Here is a 27,142-nt window from a genome sequence, read left to right on the forward strand (position 1 = left end):
AGTCGGCCACTTAACCGACTGAGCCACCCAGGCTCCCCAACATTTTAAATTACAAATGTCAAGTAAATTTGTAAGATAATTTTATAAATAATTTTAAATATAATTATGAATTCATTTCATATATTAGAATAATCACCCTTGGTTTTCTCTTAATGACATAAAAGATGTTTCCACACTCCAAGCCCCTTCTATGTAATTTCAAGATGTCATAGCCAGTTTCTATTTCTCTTCAGCAGAAAGAATGAAACTTCAACCAACCGATAAATTATTATAAGCCTGTTCCAGATATCGCCACTACAGAGGCTCATGAATACGAGGGATTTTATTTGAAACAAAAGGAAATTCTGATTTCATTCACTGGCTAGTGAAATCTTCCAGGGGTGCTCAAAGGCACAAGTAAGCAAAATGTTAAATCATGATCTGGATAAGGAGATGACTGGAGGCCTCTGAAGCACAGAAATGGATCCCCCACTGGAGATATTTGGCTGAGACTCTGACTATAACCACGTGGAAGAACAGTAATGGAATTACAGCTTCTACTAAGTTGAAACCAGAAATGGGGTTATGGGTTTGATGTATTCCACTACTGCTTCTACATGAGTCCTTGCCCTCTTCACATATGATCCTAGAAATCAAGAGTTAAATGGCCCTGCATTATAGGTGAAAGTCTCTATCCATACCTAGAACCTTTTCTATAAAAGCCTTTGTAACATTTAGCACTTTATTTATTTGCATGTATCAAGATACTTCTATAGTGGTTTAACCAAATAAAAGCTGATTTTTCTCATTGTGTTCAATAGTTTGTGACTTACTGCTATCATGAAACAAAACTTCTCTGCTCTTCTTAATATAAAATTTTTCTTTTTCGTATTGTAGGGGGGGTTGCTCCACTTTTAGGTACCATTTTCAAATTCTATCAGGAAAAAGAGTGAAGGGAAAAAGACAAAGGACATGCCCAAGCTAATTCTGTCCCTTTTTATATGGGAACACTGAATGTTTTTTAAAGACTAGTACACTTTTCTTACATATCATCAGGCAGAGGTACACATATGGCTAGATGAAGCTACAAGAAATCAGGCTGATAAAGCTAGAAGTACTCATTTTCTCTTAACCAAATCATTATTCAATTAGTCAACAAGAGAAAAGAATAAATGTGAATCAGGAGTTGGCTGTATCTGCACAACTCTCTCAATATAAAGAGCAGTTACCTGTTTTCCATCTCTTACACCTACTTGCCAGGAAAAGCCAGGTCCTCCGATGATTCAGAGGTGATTGCCATCATGGAAACCCATGTGTACTACCACACAAAATTCTTTATTCTCTGGTTTGTGCCTGAGTTATAAAGACCTAAAATACAGTGGTTAAACATGGTACAGCTATAGTTCTTTTCCAGTTACTCTACCCTGGGTTGATACGGCAGTGCTGGCCCATCAGGATCTCAGGTATCTTATTTCCACCTCATCATTTCTAGCTATGACCTTCACCTTAGTAGTCCAAGATGGAGCTCATTTCCTCAATGAAGTAGTATAGACCAAGTGTCAGCTTTCTCCTTCAGAAAGTTCCTGCAGACCACTAAAAGGCACGACTGCTCATCTGCAGTTGAAATTTAGTCACTTGGTATTATCAACTTCAAGCAAGGGTGAGAAATGAAGTCTTGATTATTATTAATATCAGTTAATAAATGAATATTGATGATCTGAGGAAACCTAGTCATCTCTCCTACAGCCATCATTTAATACAAAACTGATCATTCTTACCAGCTTCTGGAGTAAATGGCACCCGTTAACTTCCAAGAAGTCTACATCTATGCCAGTTTTATTCAAAAAAACTGTTTGTATGACGGAAATGTATGGTGGCCACCAGCCACATCTGGCTATTGAGTACACAGAATGTATTTAGAATGGCTGAATAATTTTCTTTACTGAAATCTAGCTCAACTTAAAGTTAAATAGCCACAGGTAGATGGCGGTTATCACACGGGACTATACAGGTCTAGATATTGTTCCCAGTAAAGGGGCTAAGTTCCTCAAAAATGAGCCATCATATAGCAATAAAGGTAAATCTTCAAACTATTTTCACTAGAACAATAACAAGAATAACTTAAGATCCATCAATATATCTTTATATCAATAATTTGCTCTCTACATTTTTGTCATTGTGTTAGTTACACTTTAATGCAATGGAAAACTAAAAATTAATGGCTCCATAGGCGGTTGACTCAGTAAATTTTAGCTGAGAACACATGGAAAATGATAGAAAGTTTTGGTTTTATAGCTGTGTGTGTGTGTGTGTGTGCATGCACACACCTGTGCGTGTGTGTATTTTTTAAGGCAGAGCTTTAACCTAGGTTTTTAGTGAGTAAGAACATGTCCCTAACACTGTCCCACTTTGTCTTTTACACTGTAAGATCCTTATATAAATCTGCAAAGGTTACTGCAAAGCTATAACTTGCTGAAATGAGCCCTCAGAGTCTTGCTCAGGATCTAGAGCCCACAATGAATGATTATTGATGTTTTGAGCAGAAAAGCTGTCAATTAGATGTACAGTTTGCCATAACAGCTCCGGGGTCTAAACCTGAACTCTTCTGTGAATTCACTGGATCTACTGAGCAGCTACAGGGCCAAGCACACAACTCTCCATTTGCTTCAGGAGATCCAGATGTTCACCTTATTTGGTTGTGCGCCGGAAATTGGATTTTGAGTTTGATGCATTTTTTTTTTTTTGCCTTACAGCATTTTCAGGGTTTTAGCCTAAATGCTTATTTTTAAAAGTCTGTTTATTTTTTTCCTCACTATAAAGTAATACATGTTCAATGTAGTAAATTTAGAATGTATGAAAAATATGAACAAAATTATAGTTACTTGTAATTCTACAACACAGTGATAATGACTGTTATCATATTTTCTATAAGTTGAGAAAACTTCTATTTTCATTAACTTTGCTTTACTATGTAACATTTTAAAAGCATTTTCTTCCCCCTGTCTCTGTTGCCTCATTTATCATTCACACTTCTCAAAGCACTGCCATCTGGCTCCCTTGCTGTCAATCCATTGTAGCTTTTGTTGCCAAGGTCACCAATGGTTTTTTGTCACTAATTTGAATGGACACTATTTAGTCTTTATCTAACTTGAATTCTCTCCAATAGTTCAGAATCCTGCCCTGCCACCTAGGAAGTTATAAAAGCTGCTGAGTCAGACTGCTTCCAAATTATTGCTTAAGCTTTTGGGACTAAACCCAGTTAATTTTCATGCCAAGAATGAATTAGGACTGAGTCTATTTGCCTCATATGCTAGTTTACCTCAAAATTTCCAAAGGGACAAATATATCTGCTCAATTCTTATAAAGCAGCCATCTGTAGCACTGCATTTTGCTCATTATCTCCCCAGGGCTATCTTATGTCCCAGAACAGGTCACCCTGGGGAGGCAATATGTCAAATGGTCAACCCCACCCAATACAAGAATGGACACATAACTCAAATCAGTCTTCTTGAATTTCAATCTTCCAGAGCCGTGGTTACTACAGGGTTGAACCCAGTCATGTGCAGCAGTAATTGGAGACCTCCGGGATCACTGACATAGATGTGATCAATTTTAAGGACGTAAAGCATAAAAAAACCGAGGCCCATTTTTACATATTAGAAAGAACCTGCTGGAGATTGAAGCCAACACAAAAGAGAGAAAAGTATAAACAAGAGAAAGCAAAAGACATCTGACAATGCAGTTTGAGGCCTAGAATCTAGCTAGCTCTTGGTATTTTACTTGCAAGAGTGAATAAAATACTGGTCCTGCTCTCTTTTCTTTCTTTCCTTCCTCCCTTCCTTCCTCCCTCCATTCCTTCCTTCCAAACAAGGTGCTATAGCAAAAGAGCCCTAAACACTGCTCCTAATGCCTTTGCAAAACTTCATGTGAACCAACTCTCATCTCTCTCCTTTTGCTGCATTTCCTCTCTTCCATCTGGAAATCCTAAGCCATGATTACAAAAATCATTATTTATTTTAGATTTTCTATTCCTTTCTTTTCTAAAATCTGCAGTTCATTTGAGAACCCAGAGCTGTCCCAAGTTGCTTACTTTGGCCAGTGTTGGAATCACCAAGATGGTTTGTTAAAACACAGATTGCTTGGCTCCACCCCCGAGTTTCTGCTTATTTGTTCTAGGGTGACACCCAAGAATTTACACTTATTATTATTGCTGCTGAAATTGTGACCACAGTTTTACTTGTTATTAGGACAGAGTCAGGACTTCCACATTCCTTGTATGCCAAGCCAGAACCCTAAAGTCTAAGTCAGACTTTATCAGATTTGTGTGAAGGTTTGCCAACAATTTTCTCTTCTCTGAAGGTATGCTGAAGAAATTACCACAAATAGAAAAAAATTTCATAGATACAACAGCCTTTGTAAAACTAAGAAAGTAATAATAATATGAACATAAAAAGTTAAGCAATCATATTTAAACCAAAGAATAAAGCAAGTAAAATAAAATTTTTATTTTGTCAGTCATTGGAAAACATATTCACATACTAATAAAACAAACTGGTAATATGATTAAACTGTACTAGCAATATATGCCTGCAAAAATAACATTTAAAATACTAACCATTCTTTGGGTTTTGTGACTAGGGTGTTTATAAATGTAAAATACTTGTATAATTTCCAAATTTTCTATAGTAAGCCTTTTGCTCTTACAATGAAGATTATTTCTTTACATGTTAGGAAAGAGTTAAATAGTAGGTATGACTGCTCACTACTTGCATATCTCCAAGAGAACTTTGAATCTTGACTGGCCCTTGGCCAACACCTGGGAATGTGGCCCTTAGAAGGTTCTTAATGTTAGTGATTGATGATTTTGTTATTTAATTAGAACAATGTACCATCCTGTACCAGTGTCTCAGGCTTTCTTTGCACAAAATTCAAGATTGATGATGTGTAATTTGGTTGTTGGGGGTCCTGACTTTCTGTTGCTATGGCTGGGAGTATAAAACGATGTGGCTATGTGACCTGCCCTTCATAAATCCCCAGATTCTTAGACTTAACTAAGTTTCTATAGGCAGAGACATTCCACACATATTCTTGTAGTAAGCTTCTAGAAAGAAAGAAAGTTCTGTGTAGCCTTTGGTAAGGAAGTTGGAAACCTGTGTCTTCTTTCTGGACTCCATCCAATCTGCATTTGTTTTGTTGATTTTGTTGTGTATCTGTGGCTTTAATAAACCTTGGCCATGAGTATAATTTACTATTATATAGAATCATGGGGCACATGGGTGGCTCAGTCAGTTAAGCATCCAACTCTTGATTTCAGTTCAGGTCATGATCTCATGGTCTGTGGGATGGAGGCTGTTTGGAATTCTAAGAAAACATGAAGGAAGGAAGGAAGGAAGGAAGGAAGGAAGGAAGGAAGGAAGGAAGGAAGGAAGGAAGGAAGGAAGGAAGAATTTTTTGTGTTCTTCCAGTAAATCATCAAATTTGAGGTGGTCATTCAACCTCCAAACAATATATATGTTTTCTGTGTGTGTGTGTGTGTGTGTGTGTGTTGAACACAGCAAATGACTTTCTAATAATTTATTCTCTATCTATCACAGGCAAATTAAATGCTTTATTAGAAATAAAAAGGGCAAAGTATGCAAGTTACTATACAATTTAATCAGCCATACCTCTAAGTTCCCTGAAAATTTTCATTCATTTATGCACGTATTTGTTCATTTATTTAACAAATATTTTTGTTAATTATTGTTAAATAAATATATTCTATTCTATGTGTTTGGTATATAATAACAAAATAGTACTGTCTTTTATGGTTCTCATTTTCAAAAGATTAAGATACATACACAGAACACTGCAATGCAAAGTTAAAAGTTATATCATAAAGGAAATTCTTATCATCTTCATTATTGTTAGTGCTAGTTTATGTACAGTAAGCAGTTACTCTGTGCCAGTCTTTTTTAGCCCTAAGCCTTACTACATGATATTTCAATTACAGTCATAATAATTTCTATGATGATATCCAATTATGATTCAAATTTTACAGATGCAGAACCCAATCACTATAAGATTGATTTGCAAAACATCACAAGGCCAGTAATCTGAGTACTGTGATTTGAACCCAGACAGCTTATTCTGATCCCAGAACTTCATTCTTCACCTATATCAATACCACAAGTTGTTTCAGAAATGTAGAGAGGCTTTGACAGGGCTAGCTGGAAAAAACAAATCATAGATGAATTAACCTGTACACATGCAAAAAACCCAAAGTGTGACTAGAGAAAATTTTATAACAAGCATTGGGGTTTACAGGAAGGTAGAGAATAAGTATTCTAAATAGTTGGAAATAGCATGTGTAAAGACCCAATTCTGAAAGCAATGATAGCTTCAGGGACATGTTAAAAGGGCCTTGAACTTGGCTATTAATGATCTGAGATTACCAATTTAAAATTCTTAAGAATATATATGCCATAAGCATAGATATAAGAATCTGGCAAACATATTTGTAAAATAGATGGCTAATTCTCACTTATATCATTGAGATGGATTTCATGAAACCAAGTCTAGGATCAGGAAGGTTTATCTGAATGCCATTACTCTCATTTAGATAGTAGATTGTTACAACCTGAATGGAGTAATGACAATGAAGGAAACAGCTGGACTGACTTTTAAAAAATTGAGGGAAATGAAATAGAAATTTATGAACAAGAAGATATGGGTGATAACGCAGGGTCAAGAAACTTAACTTTGGATTCTTGCGTGGACATTTAAGTATACAGAGGTCTCATTTACTAAAATTATGGCAAAATCTTACCTCAATGTATAATTCTGAAATTGATCAGCAGAAGAATGAGTATTTAAGCAATGGAAATAAATTCAAAGACTTGAGAGTGTGTGTTATTTGAAAAGCTAGGAATGATTGAGTCATAAATCCATGCTGTCCATTATAGTTGTCACTAGTCACCTGTGGTTATTTTTTTATAACTGTTTTTTAAATTAATTAAGATTAATGAAACTTAAAAATCACTTCCTCAGATTCACTTGTCACATTTGAGAGCTCAAGAGCCACATGTGACTACTGGTTACTCTACTGGACAGCACAGATTATAGAACATCTCCATCACTACACACTGTTCTAATGGACAGCACCACCTAAAACTTCTGGATTTCTGGGATAGAAGAAATGAGAGCAATTATCATACAAGATTGAAAATCAGTAGCTAAAAAAAGAGGAGAAAAACAGAGAAATGATGAGGCAGTTTTTCAAGGGGAGAATAGTCAAAGCATATCACATGCTAATAGGAATTGAAACATTAAAAATTAAATGGTCATTTCTCAATCCCAAACATTCAACTGGCTTTATTACTGATCTTCAAAATCAAACATATTAACAGGATAAAAGGTACTCAAGCAAATGAAATTTAGAAGTTACCTTCTAAATATATGTATTCTGATTATAAAATTTTTTGCTTCCTTACTATTTTTTCCACATATAGTAACGACTGATATTCAAACACTTAAAGAAGGTATGTTAATGTAACAGTTAATGTTTACATACTGAATGAACAAATTTTCAAAGATTGCTTTATTCCTCTAAGCAGACTAAGACACATGGACAAGGGACCATTTCTAGGAAAAGGCTAAGAATCATCAATATTATTAAATAGAAATAACACTGTTATCAAAGTAACAGAAGAGTGGGACTTACTTGGAAACACATATTTTCTTTCTACACTTTAAAAATGTTGCTTTGGGGTGCCTGGGTGGCTCAGTTGGTTAAGCATCCAACTCTTGGTTTCGGCTCAGGTCATGTTCTCATGTTTCGTGGGTTCGAACCCCACATGGGGCTCTGTGCTTACAGTGTGGAGCCTGCTTGGGATTCTGTCTCCCTCTCTTTCTGCCCCTCCCCTGCTCGCTCACCCTCTCTCTCTCTCTCAAAAGTAAATAAACATTAAAAATGTTGCTCCAGTAGAAGCTGAACTTCTCATCTCTTCCTCTTCAAAATATTGGTTTGTAGAAATTAGTTTTGAGAGGCACTAAAGTATATTCCACTTGCTTTTATTTTAAGGTGAGAGCTCTTGAAAATGATTTACATACCCACTGTTATACATAATTGTTTTATTCCTAGAGACTTTTGTTCCTTTTTTATTATACTGATAGAATTTTATTTCCATATAGGTTTTATATATTTCTTCTTTCAATACATAATATTGAATATCTCACTTTTATTTAATATTTCATACAGAATCACCCTCATAGCTTTCTTTGAATGCCAAGTTCTCCTGACATTTACCAATCTTCATTTTCTCCCTCCTCTTTTAGGCTTGAAGATCTATTGTTTATGTTAGGAAAATATTTTCACATTGTTAAAATGGTAACTTTCTGAGAAAGAACTAAATGTGTTGGAATAACACAAACCAAGGAGAAACAAAGAAAAGAGGTAAGAGCATATTAACAAATACACAGCTGGAAGCAAAGAAGCAGCTGTTTATGTGTATGTTTACATATCACTTATGTACATATACTTACACAGACAGAAGTACATTTAAAATAAACACAAATGAAGATTTTGAATGGTAGTGATCCATTTCATAGGAAGTAAAATAAACACAGAAGTTCCTGAAGACAATGAAAATGCAATTAGGGTTGTGAAAACTTATTTGGGATTTATAACATATAATTATATTTCAATAAAATCTACATTTATATAAAACTTATTAAAATAGTTTATTATTCCTAGAAATTAACTTGTATTTAGCAAGGAAGTGAAATACTAAAATTAATGAAATTATAAGTGTTTGTGAAAAATCATTTTGGAATTGATATGCCAAATAAAAAGTAAAAGCTATGAAAATGATATGTGTAATCTACAATGTTTATTTGACTTTGAAAAAGCTGCTTAACTTAGTCAACATTTTAACTTCTATTAAAACTTTCAATTGGTTTGTTTATGTACATGACTTTTTAAGTGGAAATTATAACCTTTCTCACTAAGCAGATAAGCTTTATGATGAGAAAGGCAACCACATAAAGAAATAATCAAAACATTTATAGGAGTCTATACTTCATTATTTTTCTTAATTGATTTTCCCCTTATTGACATGGTGGAAGATACAAATACTGTATAATATTTACTTTGCCAAAACGTGTCTTTTAATGCAGTGTTATCTTTGACTGAATATATCTAAAATATAAATACTCTTTGATTGCACCGTATTATGCAAAACTTAGCAACAGATAAAAGCTAGTAGATAAATATTTTCTTAATTTTCATTCAACATTCGTCTTCTCAGAGTTACTCAGATAAAATAATCTAAGAAACTATCCTTTTGAGTCACGTGCAATTTTGTAGTACACCACTGTACTGCACATTGCAAAGCACCCAGGGATTACCCAGACAGTCTCAAATCCTTTTTCTTACTTGTATGCCTTTGAGAAAGTTTCTTTGCCTTATTTGTGTCATTTGCAAAATGAGGATAATAATGAGTAACCTGCAAGACTGCTATTAAGACATTAAGCAGTATTACACTTAAAACATTTAGTGCAGAATATTACACCAAATATGTTTGTTATTTCCCTTTATGTTCAAACATTTGCAAATTAAGTGGGTAGAGTGAGACATTAAGGAATTGTTAAGCATGCATTCTTCCTAAATCTAGTGTATTTTTGCATTACTTACTATTATTAACAACAATGAGTCTCATATTTAGAACAATGTACTATTTGTGAAGGATGCACTGGCAAAGTAATAGTGAAGACAGAAAATGTTTGCACAGGAAGGAGATTAATATTGTGAACATAAAATAAGTTAAACCATATCCAATATATATATATATATTTTTTTTCCTGAGGGGTCATCATGAGGGGTCATTTTTTTAAACTGGAGAGGAAAAAACTCATTAAACAGAATTTCACAGAGACATAATCCTAGTTTGGAATTTGAAACTGAATGAGACAATTTACCAAGTTTCCTCTATCTATCAATTTATTTATTTAATATAATTTATTGTCAAGTTAGCTAATATACAGTGTTAACAGTGCGCTCTTGGCTTCAAGGGTAGATTCCTGTGACTCATCGTTTACATACCACACCCAGTGCTCATACCAACAACGGTCCTCCTCAATGCCCATCACACATTTTGTCGCCCACCTACCACCCCTCTACTCAAACCGCTGTTTGTTCTCTGTATTTAAGCGTCTCTTCTAGTTTGCCTCCCTCTCTGTTTGAAACTATTTTTTGACTATCCTGTTAAAAGAACTGTTCAGAGGATCCTGTGAAGATGGCGGGGTAGGAGGACGCTGGGCTCACCGCACGTCCTGCTGATCACTTACATTCCACCCACACCTGCCTAAATAACCCAGAAAACCGCCAGAAGACACAGAACGGACTCTCCGGAGCCAAGCACAGGCGAGAGGCCCACGGAAGAGGGTAGGAAGGGCAGAGAGTGCGCACTCCAGGGACTGGCGGGTGGGAGCCGTGGCGGAGGGGCGGCCCGCCAGCCAAGCAGAGCCCACGAGTCTGGCTAGGAAAAGCGGAGGGGCCGGACGGAGTGTGTTTGGACAGCCAGCAGCACTTAACATCTGGGAGGTTATAAGCTAACAGCTCTGCTCCTAGAACGGGAGGGCTGGAGGACAATGGGAGGGAGAGTTGTTGAGCCACAGATGACAGAGCTCACCTTGGCAGGGAACAAAGGCGCTCGCCAGCACCATCTCCCTCGCCCGTGCCATCTCCCTCACCCATACCCCAGCCAAAATCCCAAAGGGAACCAGTTCTTGCCAGGGAACTTGCTTGCTCCTGGCAAACACCCAATGCTGTGCTTCTGTGGATCCATCCCTCCGGAGGGTCTGACTCCCTCCTGGTGCCACAGGGCCCCTCCCGAAGCGGATCTCCGAAGGAAAAGCAAGCTGAGCCTGCCCCTCCCGCCCCTGTGCACCAATCCACCCCAGCTAATACGCCAGATCCTCAGCACCACAAGCCTGGCAGTGTGCAAGTAGCCCAGACGGGCCACACCACCCCACAGTGAATCCCGCCCCTAGGAGAGGGGAAGAGAAGGCACACACCAGTGTGACTGTGGCCCAGCAGTGGGCTGGGGGCAGACATCAGGTCTGACTGAAGCCCCGCCCACCAACAGAAGTTATTCAAGACAGCACAGGGGAAGTGCCCTGCAGTTCCGCACCACTCCAGGGACTATCCAAAATAACAAAACAGAAGAATTCTCCACAAAAGAATATCCCCTCCTATCCAGGAGATAGCGACAGCTAACGAACTGATCAAAAATGATTTAAACAATATAACAGAAAGTGAATTTAGAATAATAATCATAAAATTAATCACTGGGCTTGAAAACAGCATAGAGGACAGCAGAGAATCTACTGCTACAGAGATCAAGGGACTAAGGAACAGCCAGGAGGAGCTAAAAAATACTATCAACGAGTTGCAAAATAAAATGGAGACAACTACGGCTCGGATTGAAGAGGCAGAGGAGAGAATAGGTGAACTAGAAGATAAAATTATGGAAAAAGAAGAAGCTGAGAAAAAGAGATAAAAAATCCAGGAGTATGAAGGGAAATTAGAGAACTAAGTGATGCACTAAAGAGAAATAATCTACGCATAATTGGTATTCCAGAGGAGGAAGAGAGAGGGAAAGGTGCTGAAGGTGTGCTTGAAGAAATCATAGCTGAGAACTTCCCGGGTCTGGGGAAGGAAAAAGACATTGAAATCCAACAGGCACAGAGAACCCCCTTCAGACGTAACTTGAATCGATCTTCTGCACGACATATCATAGTGAAACTGGCAAAATACAAGGATAAAGAGAAAATTCTGAAAGTAACTAGGGATAAACATGCTCTAACATATAAAGGGAGACCTATAAGACTCGTGACAGATCTCTCTACTGAAACTTGGCAGACCAGAAAGGAATGGCAGAAAATCTTCAATGTGATGGATAGAAAAAATATGCAGCCGAGAATCCTTTATCCAGCAAGTCTGTCATTTAGAATAGAAGGAGAGATAAAGGTTTTCCCAAACAAACAAAAGCTGAAGGAATTCGTCACCACTAAACCAGCCCTACAAGAGATCCTAAGGGGGATCCTGTGAGACAAAGTACCACAGACATCGCTACAAGCATGAAACCTACGGACATCACAATGACTCTAAACCCGTATCTTTCTATAATAACACTGAATGTAAATGGACTAAATGTGACAACCAAAAGACATAGGGTATCAGAATGGATAAAAAAACAAGACCCATCTATTTGCTGTCTACAAGAGACTCATTTTAGACCTGGGGACACCTTCAGTTTGAGAGTGAGGGGATGGAGATTTATCATGCCACTGGAAGTCAAAAGAAAGCTGGAGTAGCCATACTTATATCAGACAAACTAGACTTTAAATTAAAGGCTGTAACAAGAGATGAAGAAGGGCATTATATAATAACTACAGGGTCTATCCATCAGGAAGAGCTAACAATTATAAATGTCTATGTGCCGAATACGGGAGCCCCCAAATATATAAAACAATTACTCACAAACATAAGCAACCTTATTGATAAGAATGTGGTAATTGCAGGGGACTTTAACACTCCACTTACAACAATGGATAGATCATCTAGACACACGGTCAATAGAGAAACGAGGGCCCTTAATGATACATGGAATCAGATGGACTTGACAGATATATTTAGAACTCTGCATCCCAAAGCAACAGAATATACGTTTTTCTTGAGTGCACATGGAACATTCTCCAAGATAGATCACATACTGGGTCAAAAAACAGCCCTTCATAAGTATACAAGAATTGAAATTATACCATGCATACTTTCAGACCACAATGCTATGAAGCTTGAAATCAACCACAGGAAAAAGTCTGGAAAACCTCCAAAAGCATGGAGGTTAAAGAACACCCTACTAAAGAATGAATGGGTCAACCAGGTAATTAGAGAAGAAATTAAGAAATATATGGAAACAAATGAAAATGAGAAGACAACAACAATCCAAATGCTTTGGGATGCAGCAAAGGCAGTCCTGAGAGGAAAATACATTGCAATCCAGGCCTATCTCACAAGAAAGAAATATCCCAAATACAAAATCTAACAGCACACCTAAAGGAAACAGAAGCAGAACAGCAAAGACACGCCAAATCCTACAGAAGAAGACAAATAATAAAGATCAGAGCAGAAATAAACAATATAGAATCTAAAAAGGCTGTAGAGCAGATCAATGAAACCAAGAGTTGGTTTTTTGAAAAAAAAATAAACAAAACTGGCAAACCTCTAGCCAGGATTCTCAAAAAGAAAAGGGAGATGACCCAAATAGATAAAATCATGAATGAAAATGGAATTATTACAACCAATCTCTCAGAAATACAAACAATTATCAGGGAATACTATGAAAAATTATATGCCACCAAACTGGACAACCTGGAAGAAATGGACAAATTCCTAAACACCCACACACTTCCAAAACTCAAACTGGAGGAAATAGAAAGCTTGAACAGACCCATAACCAGTGAAGAAATTGAATCGGTTATCAAAAATCTCCCAACAAGTAAGAGTCCAGGACCAGATGACTTCTCTGGGGAATTCTACCAGACATTTAAGCAGAGATAATACCTATCCTTCTCAAGCTATTCCAAAAAATAGAAAGGGAAGGAAAACTTCCAGACTCATTCTATGAAGCCAGTATTACTTTGATTCCTAAACCAGACAGAGACCCAGTAAAAAAAGAGAACTACAGGCCAATATCTCTGATGAATATGGATGCAAAAATTCTCAATAAGATACTAGCAAATCGAATTCAACAGGACATAAAAAGAATTATTCACCATGATCAAGTGGGATTCATTCCTGGGATGCAGGGCTGGTTCAACATTCACAAATCAATCAACGTGATACATCTCATTAATAAAAGAAAAGGTAAGAACCATATGATCCTGTCAATCAATGCAGAAAAAGCATTGGACAAAATTCAGCATCCTTTCTTAAAAAAACCCTTCAGAAAGTCAGGATAGAAGGACCATACTTAATCATAAAAGCCATTTATGAAAAGCCCACAGCTAACATCATCCTCAATGGGGAAAAACTGAGAGCTTTTCCCTGAGATCAGGAACACGACAGGGATGTCCATTCTCACTGCTGTTGTTTAACAGTGTTGGAAGTTTTAGAATCAGCAATCAGACAACAAAAGGAAATCAAAGGCATCAAAATTGGCAAAGATGAAGTCAAGCTTTCACTTTTTGCACATGACATGGTAGTATACATGGAAAATCTGATAGACTCCACCAAAAGTCTGCTAGAACTGATATAGGAATTCAGCAAAGTTGCAGGATACAAAATCAAGGTACAGAAATCAGTTTCATTCTTCTACACTAATAATGAAGCAACAGAAAGACAAATAAAGAAACTGATCCATTCACAATTGCATCAAGAAGCATAAAATACCTAGGAATAAATCTAACCAAAGATGTAAAAGATCTGTATATGCTGAAAACTATAGAAAGCTTATGAAGGAAACTGAAAAAGATATAAAGAAATGGAAAAACATTCTGTGCTCATGGGTTGGAAGAATAAATATTGTCAAAATGTCAATACTACCCAAAGCTATCTACACATTCAATGCAATCCCAATCAAAATTGTACCAGCATTCTTCTCGAAGCTAGAACAAGCAATCCTAAAATTCATATGGAACCACAAAAGGCCCCGAATAGCCAAAGTAATTTTGAAGAAGAAGACCAAAGCAGGAGGCATCACAATCCCAGACTTTAGCCTCTACTACAAAGCTGTAATCATCAAGACAGCATGGTATTGACACAAAAACAGACACATAGACCAATGGAATAGAATAGAAACCCCAGAACTAGACCCACAAAAGTATGACCAACTAATCTTTGACAAAGCAGGAAAAAATATCCAATGGAAAAAAGACAGTCTCTTTAACAAATGGTGCTGGGAGAACTGGACAGCAACATGCAGAAGATTGAAACTAGACCACTTTCTCACACCATTCACAAAAATAAACTCAAAATGGATAAAGGACCTGAATGTGAGACCGGAAACCATCAAAACCCTAGAGGAGAAAGCAGGGAAAGACCTCTCTGACCTCAGCCGCAGCAATTTCTTACTTGACACATCCCCAAAGGCAAGGGAATGAAAAGCAAAAATGAACTACTGGGACCTTATGAAGATAAAAAGCTTCTGCACTGCAAAGGAAACAATCAACAAAACTAAAAGGCAACTGATGGAATGGGAAAAGATATTTGCAAATGATGTATCGGACAAAGGGCTAGTATCCAAAATCTATAAAGAGCTCACCAAATCCACACCCGAGAAACAAATAATCCAGTGAAGAAATGGGCAGAAAACATGCATAGACACTTCTCTAAAGACATCCAGATGGCCAACAGGCACATGAAAAGATGCTCAACATCACTCCTCATCAGGGAAATACAAATCAAAACCACACTCAGATATCACCTCACGCCAGTCAGAGTGGCCAAAATGAACAAACCAGGAGACTATAGATGCTGGAGAAGAGGTGGAGAAACGGGAACCCTCTTGCATTGTTGGTGGGAATCCAAACTGGTACAGGCGCTCTGGAAAACAGTGTGGAGGTTCCTCAAAAAATTAAAATAGACCTAGCCTATGACCCAGCAGTAGCACTGCTAGGAATTTACCCAAGGGATACAGGAGTACTGATGCATAGGGGCACTTGTACCTCAATGTTTATAGCAGCACTCTCAACAATAGCCAAATTGTGGAAAGAGCCTAAATGTCCATCAACTGATGAATGGACAAAGAAATTGTGGTTTATATACACAATGGAGTAACGTGGCAATGAGAAAGAATGAAATATGGCCCTTTGTAGCAACATGGATGGAACTGGAGAGTGTTATGCTAAGTGAAATAAGTCATACAGAGAAAGACAGATACCATATGTTTTCACTCTTATGTGGATCCTGAGAAACTTAACACAAACCCATGGGGGAGGGGAAGGAAAAAAAAAAAAAGAGGTTAGAGTGGGAGAGAGCCAAAGCATAAGAGACTCTTAAAAACTGAGAACAAACTGAGGGTTGATGGGGAGTGGGAGGGAGGGGAGGGTGGGTGATGGGTATTGAAGAGGGCATCTTTTTGGATGAGCACTGGGTGTTATATGGAAACCAATTTGACAATAAACTTCGTATATTAAAAATAATAATAATAAATTCATAAATTAAATTCATAAATTTAATAAATAAATTCATAGATTCATAAATTAAAACCCAAGATTAGAATTTTTCTTGAGGAAATAGTTTCAAGCTTTATATTTATTTCTCCGACCCAATTCACCATGTTTTTTATTTTAAAAATAGTGATTATTATGGCATCAACTTCATATGGTTTTTGTAATAATTAACTGAATTAGTATATGAAGTTCTTAAAACAGATTGGCATATTTTGAGTGGCATTTACAAATACGCTATTATTATTATTATTATTATTATTATTATATTTGCCAATACTAATTAGCTACTATTTTTTAAAGCCTAGATGGGCACCTGAGTGTCTCAATTGGTTAAGCATCTGACTTTAGCTCAGGTCATAATCTCACAGATTGTGGATCTGAGCCCCGCATCAGGCTCTGTGCTGACAGCATGGGTGCCTGGAGCCTGTTTCAGATTCTGTGTCTCCCTGTCTCTCTGCCCCTCCCTGGCTCATGCTCTGTCTATGTCTCTCTCTTTCTTTCTCAAATATAAATAAACATTAAAAAAAGAACTAGAAATAAATGATGGCATATATGGATGATATCAAAGTTTCCAATACTATTTTACTTTTATTTATTTGTACTTTTTATGACTTTGTAAATCCAGAAAATGATTGAAATTTGCATTTTTTATTTTTATGAGATCAGTGAAGAATTTTTCTCAAAATCTATTGAGGTCAGTGTCAAGAAGGAAACATTTAACTTTCTTTTTCATGAGAATTTATGCAAAAATTGAAATATAAGCAAGTTAAATAATATACTATAATATGGAAAATAAAGTATTATATTATAACATAATAATTAAAATATAATTATACACTGTATGAAAAAATTAATATAGTTGACTAAGTAGGTTCCAGTTCATCTATGCAAGGATAGCTCAATACCAAGTTATTTTTTTTCTAATTCATAATAAGTGGAATAGGAATAGTTAATAACACAAAATTTATTGCTCATGGATTGGAAGTCTGTAAATTGGATCAAACAATGTAGTGCTCCAAAGGGATAAAAGTTGTCTGATGATATACAGCCTAAAGACTTAAAAAAATCAGTACCATAGTAGAATGGATAGAAGGACAAATTCTGGAGTCAACTTTCTGGGTTTAAATTCTGAAAATTCAACCAGGCACTATTTCCCTCATCTATAAAATAGAGATGATGATGGTGGTGGTGGTGATCATGACGACACAAGATGGAATCTAAGTACAGACTGTTGGGTAAATAAAAATTGAAAAATTATGCCATGTGGGCCCTGGACTTAAAATATGAACGGTATGATTAAACAGTGATGTTAATGGCATAGAGACAAAATTATTGGTCAAAGAGATCAGAAACACCCCCAAACAGTTCACTTGATATGCCAGCAAATCACTTACTCCTCATGACTTCTTTGGCTGGTGGCTACACAGGGTTTTTTGTTTTCTTTTTTTCTCCTTGTGTTCAACAACACTAGTTGTTAAACTATTATTCAATAGTATGTTAAACTAGCATTTGAAAATACTATACCATATGAATGAGAAGCATTAGAGTCTACTACCATTGCTGCTCATTGGGAACAAAATTACTGGGGCATGTATAAATTAGTTTTTATAAATGAACAATGGCAACAACTATCCTCCTCCCTTACCTTAATTATTAGTTACTATTTTGAAATAGAATGAAATTTTTATGCCACATCAAGAAAGTCAGTACAAGAACATTTGCATGCTGGAGAAAACTATTCCACTTTAAGGACTAATAACCTGGTATTACTATTATTGGTATTGCTGTCAAAAAAAAATGTATTACTCTTCTCTTTAGAATGATCCAGCTCTTTCTATCAAAGAAAAACTTGAAACACACAAAATAAAATGTAATAAAATTCTCTAGGGGCTTGTGATAGACATCAGCTAGGCATCAGAAAAGATTATTATTTCTCAACCCCATTTTATTTAGAATAGAATCTTTTGATTGAATTCCAGCTAATGAGATGAGGTGGAAGAGACATATAGAACTTCCAGGCCATGAAACCTTTATACCATCCCACATTCCCTTTCCCCATTCTCCAATGACTGTAGTGGCTGTGTTCCAGAAGACGGAAGAGGCCACAATGACCTAACTAATTTTGAGGACTCTAAATAGACAAATTGGAGGAGTGCCACCGAGGACAGTGTTGCAACTTGCCATGGAAGGGATGTGAAGGAGAAATAAAATTTTGTAATAAATTACTGAGACTGAGGGGTATTTGTTACAAAGAGCTACTGTTAATTATGCTACACAATACTGAGACATCTAACCTAATATGACAGACAAAAATATTGATCAGTGTCCACCAAACATGTTTAAAGAGAAAAATCATTTAAAAAATTAATAATTTTACATTAACCAAAACATAAATAAATGTATCTATCTATTGGAAGATATAAGCCCAACTTCTTTTCTTGAAAAAGGGATATTGTGATTAGAATTCTCTTTATTTCCTTTCATCAGTTACGTTGATAGTGTAAAACTGACACTTAAAATTTGATGTCTTTAATCTTTGTTTTAACATTTATTCATTTTTGACAGACAGAGAGAGACAGAGCATGAGTAGGGGAAGGGTAGAGAGGGTGGGAGACACAGAATCCAAAGCAGGCTCCAGGCTCTGAGCTGTCAGCACAGAGCCTGACACGGGTCTCAAACTCATGGACCGCGAGATCATGACCTGAGCCGAAGTTGGGACGCTTAACTGACTGAGCCACCCAGGTACCCCTAAAATTTGCTATGTTTTTTTTTAATTTTTTTTAACGTTTATTTATTTTTGAGACAGAGAGAGACACAGCATGAACAGGGGAGGGGCAGAGAGAGAGGGAGACACAGAATCTGAAACAGGCTCCAGGCTCTGAGCTGTCAGCACAGAGCCCGACGTGGGGCTCGAACTCACGGACCGTGAGATCATGACCTGAGCCGAAGTCGGACGCTTAACCGACCAAGCCACCCAGGCGCCCCAAAATTTGCTATCTTTAAAGTGAAACAAGAACTCTAAGAAAAAAATGTGCAGTTTGAGTATACAGGCAGGTTTACATGAACTCTTTCCTTGTATTTTTATACTGTCTCACCCTAACCTAAATACATGCCATTTTTTTAGCATCTTGTTTTCAAAGAGACTTTCCATACATATATTTTATTCATACACATTTCATGATATTACCTTATGTTTAGAATTGAAGAATTCTCTACATACAGTTCATTCTACTATCGTGCTTTTCTTAAACAGGAATTTGCCCCAACAGGATTGATATATTAGGGAATATTTTGAGCACGAGGCTAGTTTCAAATTTGCTTATATGTGATTTCATCAACAAGAATCACTAGGTGATCAGATAAAATTCCACCCAGCAGAATCGAGCCTTCTTGGAAGATAAAAGTATACACACAAACGAGCATGCACACATACAAACATCTACTAGTTACCACAGTTCACTGTGTATGCTATAAGCCATGCCCATGGACAACAGGTGTTTCAACTTTCCTTCTGATTTCAGATAACCCTTCTTACCTCTTCATAACAACTAACAAGCTGCAACTCTTCTGATACTTAGAAGCTTCAGGGCCTTTTCAAGGTGCAGTGCGTTTATCATATTTATGCATTCAACTGTTAACATGTGTAAATCTGTGCTATCATTTTTATTAGGTTACTCTCAATTTTGTGTGTATCACTTAAAATGTTTCTGATAGTTTTATCCCTGACCCTATTTTTCCCTGTGCACAACTGTGCATAGTGGGTTGACCTTAAGAGGGCACATAACTATAGTATAACTGGCTGTAAATGTAACTGACTCCATTTGTCTGAAAATCAAGGAGAAAATGGAAAGCATCAGTTAGCCTGGCAAGACAGATAATTGGAATTTGGCTAAGAGAATTCTAATGTAAAACAGACACAATAATAAGATTAAGATAGCACTCCTTACTTTGGAATATTTATCCATTATCTGCCGTTCCCGAGCTGACTGTGTTTTTTGGATTTTTCTTCAATTATTCTCAGATCCTGAAATTTGTCATCATTTCAAGAAGCCACCAAAAAAAAACCTTTTTCAGGTGTTACCATTTAAGAAGGCTGCCTAATGGGTGTATACTTCCTTGTACCCTCAAATTCAACTCACAATATCTACATATGTTAATCAATGTGTAATATACTGCATGCAAGAATGTGTGATGTCAGCAAGGAAGGTAATTTGAGGAATTTCAAGACACCAGTCATAATAATTTAGGGCCCATTCTAATGACCACAAATAACTTGTTACCTCTTTAAAGACCCTATTTTGAAATACAGTAACATCTGAAATTAATGGGGGTTATGACTTTAACATATGAATTTGGGGTACAAAATATAGCCCGTAGCACTGTATCAAAAATAATTATTATTATGTTGTTGTTATTATTATTTAACATAAAATGAATATACACTTTGCCAAGGGAGGTGAGTTAAACAGCTCATATAGTTTTTTCTCATTTATTTATAAAATTAATAATTTAAAATTTTAGAGAGTTAACCTGAAGGAGACTGTGTCTGTGATCCATAAAAGATATTTCACTTTGACTGATTTTTATGTTGTCATACTGACTTCATAAAAGGAATGAAAGTAATTTATTTTCTTTACTCTCTAATCACAAAAAAAAAAAAAAACACCATAGAACACAGTATTTCGTGAAGAGTCCTTTTCTTCAAAGGCCATTAAAATCCTTATTTTCTGAACTTAAATGTTACTACAAGGACGTATGAGACCAAGAGAATGTATTCTTTCCTTCTGTGAAACAAAAATACCGTTTCCTTAATTTTAAAATTTCCTCATTTTCCTTAATTTTAACATTTCCTCATTTTCCTTAATTTAACATTTAACATTTAAACTTATATTTTCCTAATTAGTTTTAAATGTTTCATTTTTTTGGAAAATACAGTTACACATTATATTCATTTACTTCACAAAAACCTTTTTAAAACATTTTAAACTATTTTCATATGTTATTTAATGTTACTCTGTTTTTCAGGAATATCAATTATGCTTACACAGAATGCCCACTTGTCTTAATATGGTTATTTTCGTTTTTTAATGTTTATTTTTGAGAGAGAGAGAGGGAGAGAGAAAGAGAGAGAGCATGCACATGCGAGCAGTGAAGGGGCAGAGAGAGAGGGAGCCAGAGAATCTAAGGCAGGATCTGCCCTGACAGCCCTGATACTGAGCTTCAACCCACAAACTGTGAGATCATGACCTGAACCAAGATCGGAAGCTTAACTGACTGAGCCACCCAGGAGCCCCGAATACAGTTCTCTTCTAGTAATTTTTATACTTTTGTTCCTTTTTCATTTTATGTCAAATCTTGAAACATATTCTTTAGGTCCATGAATTTATTTTTAGCAAAGTCTGTTCTCTTTCTTTCCATAACATGTGGCTTTAATGTTGTTAAATAATTAAAAATAGATGTATTTCCCATTCCTTCTTTTAATTCTGTCAGCACATTTTCATTTAACTTTTATTAATTATTCTTTCTTATATATTTAAATATTTCTAAACATATTCAATTTTCTTTATAATGAATTGTGCTTATGTACTTGAAATTTTGTTCAGTCATGAAAATTTTCTTCCTGTTATATATTCTTCATCTAGTATTTTTTTTTAATTTTTGTAGTTTATTCCATTTTCTTTGTAACATCTATGCATGGATAATCTTTTTGCTTAATGTCAATATAGAATAGGCACACATTTGTCTACATCTCTGTTTACGCAATGAAAATATTGCATTTGAGGCAGTATCCTGGGAGATAGGAGAGAAGGTAGCCGGCAGGTTTAATTTTTGTATATTTTTTTAGAATAGATTATCTCTTACATTCAGGTCTTCCTTCATTGGAGCCATATGTCTCTCTGCACTTTAAGAACTCCTTTTGAGACGAGCATATGCTCTAGGTGGGAGATCATCATGATGACAAACTGTAGTCAGAGTGCTCTCGCTGGTGATGTCCAATGCATTCATTACTCTACAACCTACTTGGGAAAGTAATTACAGAGGCCACTGAAACCGATCTCTTTTCTGCCATGATCTCACCTCCAGGCCATTTTTCTTGGTTACTGTGGTCTGTGATGTGGTAAGGGGTCAAACTAGAAGACTTCCTCCTCTTTTTATTTCCATACCCCAACCACATTTTTTAACCTATAAAGCACCATTGGTCAGTTTTTTCTTTCTTTTTTTCATTTTGAAGACACTTCACTTGGCTTTTTTCTAATTTTACCCAAATTTTAGTTATTTGATAGCTATTATTAAGTTTTATTCTTTATAGCTGTATAATTTATAATTTAGCTTAATACTGAGGATTTTTCTAATTTAGTGATTTACATTTATTTTCAGCAAATTATAGAAAAAGAATAAAATTGCTATATTTTGCTATCATTATTAAAATATTGGATATTATAATTTTAAGGCCTTATTTTAAATAACTATAAAGTGTATTTGCATTCATACCCATCAGTAACATTTCATGTAATATGACTATACCCATCTTTGTAGAAAACAAGGGGAGAAGTATGTAATATTAATCTACACGTGTAAGTAAAATCTACATGTTTTTTTCATAAACGCCTTCTAATTTTCCCATTTACTCTTTAAAATGCAATAGGGTTTTATGCGCATTTTTTGCGTGTGTGTGTGTGAGAGAGAAGACACAAGTGAGCAAGGGGCAGAGAGAGAGAGACAGAATCCCGGGGGTGGGGGGAAGTGGGGAGAAGGGACGGGACAGGAAGGGAAGGGATGGGACAGGGCGGGACGGGACGGGACGGGACGGGAAGGGAAGGGAAGGGAAGGGAAGGGAAGGGAAGGGAAGGGAAGGGAAGGGAAGGGAAGGGAAAGTAAGGGAAGAGAAGCAGGGCTCACCAAAGCGGGGCTCCAGCTCAGGGACAATGACATCATGACCTGAGCTGAAGACAGATGTTTAACCTACTGAGCCACCCAGGCACCGATGCACATTCTTTTTTTCAAGAAACATTTCCACTTTATTTGTGATAGACTTTATTTGTCTATGTGTCTATAGTGTCTAAAGTGTCTATGGCACTTTATTTGTGATAGACTATATTCCACCTAATTTCTTCCCTCCTATACTTTGTTATAGTGAAAAGAAACTATGAAAGTTAGCTCTTTAGAAATTAGACTGCATAGAAATGCTTTCCTTTACTATGTCCAATAATATAAGGAAGCAAGCTCTAAAATGATAATAATAATTTTAAATCGTTCCAGAAACCAATAATGTAATTTATTTAAGATGTTCTTATTTACTTAACTGGAGGATGTTACTGAGATATATAGCAACCTTTTGATGAATGAGCACACTTTTCCCCCAGTCCTCAATTCCTCGAAACATCTTTTATGTAATCAGGGAAAGACAATTATCAGGGAGTTTCAGGCGTCTGAATCTTACAAACTGAAAGTTGTAATTGGGGGTGGAAAATGTGCTTTCAATTCCTCCTAGATTTCTTCCCCGGTGGAGCCCCCCCACACACTACAGGCAGCACAGTCATGGCAGCGGTATGGACAAGCAACCTTCCTGCTGCCTTCAGGCCCACTGCAGGCCATGTTCCGTTTTAAAGGTGGCACACTCTATTATGAGATGTGCACAAAAACCCCTGTAACTGTGCTGCAAATACATGGCAGAAAAGCATTCTTTCTACATACTGCTCCTATCACTACCAAAAGACATGACATAAACAACCTCACTCTTTTTTCCATACATTGGTAGTTCTAAGGGGTGTTTTTCCTCACTAGTTTTAAGTCTTTTTTAATGTTTATTTTTGAGAAAGAGAGAGATAGACAGAGCATGAGTGGGGGAGGGGCAGCAAGAGTGGGAGACACAGACTCTGAAGCAGGCTCCAGGCTCTGAGCTGTTAGCACAGAGCCTGACGCGGGACTCAAATTCACAAACCGCGAGATCATGACCTGAGCCGTAAGTCGGACGCTCAACCGACTGGGCCACTCAGGCACCCCTTCCTCACTAGTTTTAATGTTGTAAATAGAAATTTAAAAGCACAGAGAAACATGAAGAGAACACTGTATTAAGAATGTATGTGCTTGCCATTCAATCCAAGAATTACCAACATTTTGACCATCTTATTTGTTCTACTTTCTGTGGTTTGCAATAGTGCTGGAGTATTTTAAAGTAAGTCCATTTTTTTTTCATATAAATGCCTATGAATATCTATCTGATAAGGAATTTATCATGTACCAATGGCTAAATCACGTAATTTCTCCCACAGTGCTCTCTCTGACCTCTATATTTTACCCAAGTTTGGACCACCATTATTCTACTTAATTTCCTAAAACAGATGTCTAATTTTTTTTCTAATAATGTTTTTCTGTAATCTCCTAGTTAAAGGGCACCTATTGTGTTCTTTTGAAGAGCAAACCTTATCATGTCACTCCCAAGTTTAATAACTTTCAAGAAGTATCTATAACCTTCTAAATAATGTCTAGAATCCTTAATATGCCTCATATGGTCCTTCATAAGTTGGCACCTCATAACTTCACCAGCTTTATAACCGATTCAATTTAGTGCAACATAGTTATTATTGTCTCTATATTAGCCAAGGTGTTTATACATACTATTTGTTGGCTAAAATAATTTATGCCCATTCCCTGTTAGCCCTTTGGTTTAGCTTAGATTCCCCTTCCTGTAGAATGTATTAATTGGTCTCCCAAGTCCTGGTTATCTGTCCTTTCCAAATGCTACATAGTACACTATAATTACCTCATCACTTATTATACTGCAAAGCAAGATCCTAAGCACTTGTCTCTATCATTCTTGATTTATCTTTTAACCCTATAGCTACTCAGTCAGTAAACTTCCTTGATCTTACATGCAAAATTTCAAGGTTTCCACTTCTTTGCATATCCACTCCTTCTAACTTACCCCAGTCACCACATGTTATGACTTAATTACTGGTATCTCTGCTCCATTTCTTACTTTAACTCTGCAAATATTATATACAATTTTTTATGCTATCAGATCACTAAAAAATTCCCATGAAATGATTAATCTTGGAATAAATTATTTTTCCAGTATGATCTTTGTGATGTGGCCCTTGCTGAATCCTCCTACATAATCATTTTATGTCACAGTCTCTTTTTTTTATACTGGGCAAGCCACACAAGCTTACTTTGTTACTGGAAAATGCTGAGATTTTCTTTCTCAATTCAAGGGAGTTTTTCTTTCTACTCCCTTTCTCTAAAGGGTTTTTCCAGCAACTTCTGCAAGGATGGCTCCTTCCTATCCATCATGTAAATTTTATGATCTGGGAAACCTTCCTTGAATTCCATTTTCTCAATACCACTTTATAATCATGGATTAAATTTGTGGACTAAAGGATAACCAGTTTTCTTTGTTTTCTTTGTGTGTGTGTGTGTGTGTGTGTGTGTGTGTGTGTGTGTGTGTGAGTATTCTGCAGATCCTTAAAAAGGAGTAGTATCTTTTATTGAGGTCAATATTAGGGTTCTTCAGAGAAACAGAACAAATGGGATGTGTATATATATATATAGAAATCTATTTATTATAAGGAACTAGCTAACAATTACAGAAGCTGGCACATACAAAATCTGCTGTATGGCCCAGAAAACTGGCAACCTAGAACAACTGATGTTCCAATTCAAATCTAAAATCTATCTGCTACAGAATCTTCTCTTATTCAGGGCCAGTTCAGACATTTTATTTTATTAAGCCCTTAACTGATTAGATGAGGCACACTGACAGAGAACAATGTACTTTACTCAAAATCCACCAATTTAAATATTAATTTAAACACCTAGAGTAATGTTTGACCAACTGTTTGGGTACCACAGCCCACCCAAGTTGACAGGTAATATTAACCATCACAGAGCCCAAGCTCCATAGTTACATATAATATCTCCTTTAACTATTATGGTTATGTGCTATAGGTCTACTCCACCCCTGGAAGATGCCTATTGCTACTGTTAACTTTTTCTGGTTGTATCTTCCATAGTTTCAGATTTATGACAATTGGCAATGTTCTGAATTTTAGACAAATATTTATTAATGCTCTCTGTATGAACTTCACTGCTAGGTATGTAGCCTGTACTATTAAAAAAAAAAAAAAGTCCTCTGGGGCGCTTGGGTGGCTCAATCGGTTGAGCATCCGACTTCAGCTCAGGTCACGATCTCACAGTTTGTGAGTTCGAGCCCCGCGTCGGGCTCTGGGCTGATGGCTCAGAGCCTGGAGCCTGCTTCCGATTCTGTGTCTCCCTCTCTCTCTGCCCCTCCCCCATGCATGCTCTGTCTCTCTCTGTCTCAAAAATAAATAAACATTAAAAAAATTAAAAGTCCTCTTTGTCTCAATTAATATTTGATCTAACTCATTAAATAGCAAGAGTACAATCTCTATTTTTGTTTATCGGCATTTTCCTGGTATATATTTGACTATTTTTTTTTAGTCTTCACCTTTTAAATACCTCTACACGTGTTACTTCCGCATGTGTTACTGCCACACAGAAGGGTTTTAGATGTTTTTCTGACAATCTGAAAGCTTTTAAAAATTTTTTAATGGTTATTTATGTTTGAGAGAGAAAGAGAGAGAGAGAGTGAGAGAGAGAGAGAGAGAGAGAAGGCACAATAGAGGAAGGGCAGAGAGAGACACAGAATCTGAAGCAAGCTCCAGGCTCTGAGCTGTCAGCACAGAGCCCAACGTGGGATCAAACCCACAAACTGGGAGATAATGACCTGAGCCGAAATCAGATGCTTAATGGACTGAGCCACCCAGGCACCTCTGTAGTGTCTTTTTTTTTTCAAAGGATACTTTATTCCTTAGGAGCACCTGGGGGCTTCAGTCCATTAAGCATCTGGGTCTTGATCTCAGGGTTCTGAGTTCAAGCTCCGTGTTGGGCTCCCCGCTAGGTGTGGAGCCTACTTTAAAAAAATATG

The 27,142-nt window shown here is 36.6% G+C and overlaps 1 long non-coding RNA gene across 1 annotated transcript in view; it reads right to left on the reverse strand.

Moving 5' to 3' along the window:
- Positions 1-764: 764 nt before the first annotated feature.
- Positions 765-27,142, reverse strand: part of LOC123380395 — an 89,206-nt gene continuing 62,828 nt past the window's right edge. Inside the window, exons 3-4 of the long non-coding RNA XR_006586093.1 lie at positions 8,503-8,592; positions 765-6,188 (exon numbers count right to left, since the gene is read on the reverse strand). This is a non-coding gene — a long non-coding RNA (uncharacterized LOC123380395). The remainder of the gene's footprint in view (positions 6,189-8,502; positions 8,593-27,142) is intronic.

The sequence above is a fragment of the Felis catus genome, chromosome A1 (genome assembly GCF_018350175.1).
Source record: "Felis catus isolate Fca126 chromosome A1, F.catus_Fca126_mat1.0, whole genome shotgun sequence".
Lineage (NCBI taxonomy): Eukaryota > Metazoa > Chordata > Mammalia > Carnivora > Felidae > Felis > Felis catus.